The sequence below is a fragment of the Taudactylus pleione genome, unplaced genomic scaffold (genome assembly GCF_031769625.1).
Source record: "Taudactylus pleione unplaced genomic scaffold, aTauple2 ptg001910c, whole genome shotgun sequence".
NCBI classification, from domain to species: Eukaryota; Metazoa; Chordata; class Amphibia; order Anura; family Myobatrachidae; genus Taudactylus; species Taudactylus pleione.
In genome coordinates this window covers 848,829-852,581 of record NW_028286307.1, presented here as the reverse complement: position 1 = coordinate 852,581, position 3,753 = coordinate 848,829, and the positions used below count along the sequence as shown (strand labels likewise).

Here is a 3,753-nt window from a genome sequence, read left to right as displayed (position 1 = left end):
GCAGAGAGTCTGGTGCAGACAGGGGAGGAGCAGAGAGTCTGACACAGACAGAGGAAGGGCGTAGTCTGGTGCAGACAGAGGAGGAGCAGAGAGTCTGGTGCAGACAGAGGAGGAGCAGAGAGTCTGGTGCAGACAGAGGAGGAGCAGAGAGTCTGGTGCAGACAGAGTAGGAGCAGAGAGTCTGGCACAGACAGGGGAGGAGCAGAGAGTCTGGTGCAGACAGGGGAGGAGCAGAGAGTCTGGTGCAGACAGGGGAGAAATAGAGAGTCTGGCACTGACAAGGGAGGAGCAGAGAGTCTGGTGCAGACAGGGGAGGAGCAGAGAGTCTGATCGAATCCCTCCCAGCATGCCCCACGGCCGACGCGTCACTCTGCACATGGTCAGATGGACTCCTGGGTCATAAACCCAGATGTCCACGGCACAGCGCACATCGCAAAAAACAGCCTTTATCGGAAGAGTTGTCCTTTGCGCTACTGATCGCATATGTTAGTGCATATGCGATCAGTTGGAAATGCAAAGCATGGCAGGATGTACTCCGCAAGGTTAGTACATCCCGCCTTATATCATCACACACACTCTCTCTCTCTCAGCTCCTCACCAATGCCGTCACACCAGAACACACTGAGGCACTGCTGGGTCTGTCATACAGTGCACATGCAGTGAGTGCCTGACAGTGACACTGTGACACTGACTGCTCAGTTACCATAAACGCCCTATCGGTATATGTGAACACAAATCCAAACCAGTACAGCTTAACCAACCTTACATAACTTATCTAAAATAAAGACACAGACAACTTTATTGCTATAAAAATAAGATCAGCCTTTATTTTAAATACAAAAAACGACTGGTGACGGAAAGAAAGAGCGTCATAAGCCAATGGTCCAAATTCACTTTAAGCAATTTCCACTATCCTCCACCATACTTGCAGGGCCAATTGCCCTTTAAGCAAGTAATCTTTAAGGTCTCCAAATCAGGCACCAATACACTCATAAAAAGGCCCGGCCAGTAAGCCAGTGCAGCTGACCCCAGAAGGTTAACGTCAACAGTGTATTGATGCCGATTGCACCCCAAAATAAATTGCAGTGAACCTAACCCTTTACCTGACGCTCCTTCCAGCCACGCCCGACGACACCTCTTAAAGACGGGCCCGCCATCAGTCTAAACTAAACTACCTAATCCCCTAAAGATACTTTCCAAGAACAGCGACGTCCCCTCTTCAGTAAGGTGAACTCCATCCGAACGGAACAGGTGAGAATCTCTAAAGCGTATCAAAGGATGATTTATCACCAGGCCACCTAAAGCTACCACTCTTTTTGCCACTAGGGAATTAACCTTGCGTCTTGCCTTGTCGACTAACACCCCAGGCCTCGCGCTCCTCCAACACTGCCTGGGAATGATAGCCAACCAAACCAGATTACACCATGGCCACCAGGAACAAATGGTCTCAAGATCCTTAACTACCTTGTACCTCAAATCTAAGGATGACTGAGACCCCAGATCATTGCCCCCCAAATGCAAGACTAGAACACCAGGAGCCCCAAAACACGACGCCATCTCTAACAGCAAACCTAGCAGCGCGTCCCAGCGCATACCTCTCCTGCCTAACCAGCGAATGCTGTCTACTGCTACAAATGACTGAGGGTCACACGCCAAGGGCGATGTAGCTGCCCAATGGATAAATGAGTGACCCACGACCCATATGGGTCGAGGGTCCAAATTAGCTCCTGCAAGAAAAAACACAATGTAACAAGGTTACCAAATGGAAGCCAAAACTTAGCACAAACGAAATGTCGGCATCAAAAGAGAGAAAGAAAGGTAGAGAAGATAAAAGACAGGGGGGAGGAGGAGGGGGAGCAAAGGGGGAAAAAAACCTAACTTGGCCCAAGGTGAAAACCTGAAAAAACCTGCCCGGATAACAATAGCCAATCAGTTTTCGTGGTTCAGGGCAAAAACAGGGCAAAATCCCTCAGGGCCCCCACCGATAACGGTGACGAGCGGTAACAGAAAAATTCCACGTTATAATAATACAATAGTAAGACAATATACAATGCAGAAGCAAACATATCAGTGCCGAACATAGCGTTTATAAGCGTTCGATTTCCATCGCCCTAGCACTTTAATTTCTGAAACCGACCATCCAGCACGGGCTGCGGCTGTAGCCGCCCCGATCCGAAAGGAATGGGAACCGTATACCCCTTGAGGCAAGCCGAGGTACTGGGTACACCGCTGAAGGACAGATCGGAATTGATACATGGTCAAGGGGGAACCATCACCATGGATCAACCACGCACCTGGCAAGTTGGGCCGAAGGCGCAAATACTGTCTGGCCAGCGCAACTGGGCAAACACATGCATCCGAACATGCCGCCAAATACACCCAGCGACCTCTACCCAACTGATCTGTTTTGGATCGCTGCAGCTTACACATCAGAGACCGGGCGACGATAATGTGTGAATAAAGTAAAGCAGGAGGGGCCCGATGAGAAGCAGCTACCAACTAGCTGATGTGAAAAGCCCCGTGAAAGGCCATCGCAAAAGCGAGCCGGAAAAGTATCGTTTCATAAGGGGACGTGCAAACATCAGACAATACAATCACAAACTAAAAAAAAGTAACGAAAAAGTAACTGGTCTTCTGGGGTCATCCTGAACCGGGGCCATTCTAGCCCAACCTTTAACAGCCCTTTGTACTAAGAATCCCTTGGTAAAATCCCGACGCCCATGCAAGCGCAAGAAAAACGAAACGCCGCAAATGATTCTCGCCACCACCGCCCTGGACTTACCAGCAGAATATAGACCCCATATAAAAGATAAAAAGACTTGGTAAATCCGCTTACCTCCGTCACGCTTGCGGGAGAAAAAGGACTCCCACTGGTTCCAGGCAGACTGGTAGGACCTCAACGTGCTGGGGGCGAGCGAGTGCCGCACTAACCCCTCCATTCCGGACAAATAACCTGCCAACAATGAGGGGGGCAGATATCACCAATCGCTGCCGCAGAAGGTGCAAGTTCCCTAAATCTAACCCATTGAAAGCGGGATAGCGCATCTGCAATGGAATTGTTTACGCCGGGAACATGCCTTGCTTCGAAGTGAACATTACATGCCAGACAGCGCAAAACAAGCTGTGCAAGGAGCCTGAGAACCGTCAAGGATGTAGACTTCTGCCGGTTAATACCATAAACTACCCCCAAGTTGTCGCACTAAAATATGACATGCCGGTTACGGAGCCGATCACCCCACAACTCCAGGGCAACAACTATGGGAAACAGCTCGAGTAAAAGAAGATTCTTGGTCAGCCCCCCGGCAACCCAAGATGAAGGCCACTGGGAAGCGGACCAAGAGTCCTCCAGGTAGGCTCCAAAACCAGTAGCACCGGCTGCATCCGTGAAAAGCTGCAGCTGTGCACTGGCAGCTGGGGGATGCAACCAAAAACTAATGCCATTGTATGTTTCCAAAAAAAAAAACCATCCCAAACTCGAAGATCTCTCCTAATTTCGGAAGACAATCGTATGAAATGATGGGGTCGGCGTGTTCCTGTGGTCGCTCTCTCTAATTTACGACAGAAAACCCGCCCCATGGGGATTACCCTGCATGCAAAATTGAAGAGCCCTAGTAACGATTGCCCTTGCCTCAAGGTAATCCTACCTAGTGACAATGCAAGCGTAATGGCGTCACGAAGCTTCGCTATCTTCTCTGCAGGCAAACGGCAACAACCGGCAGCCGTATCGATCTCGATACCAAGGTACGATAGACG

At 49.9% G+C, this 3,753-nt stretch overlaps 1 pseudogene; it reads right to left on the bottom strand.

Annotated features, from left to right (window-relative positions):
- Positions 1-2,067: 2,067 nt before the first annotated feature.
- Positions 2,068-2,939, bottom strand: LOC148436208 (uncharacterized; annotated as a pseudogene).
- Positions 2,940-3,753: the final 814 nt, after the last annotated feature.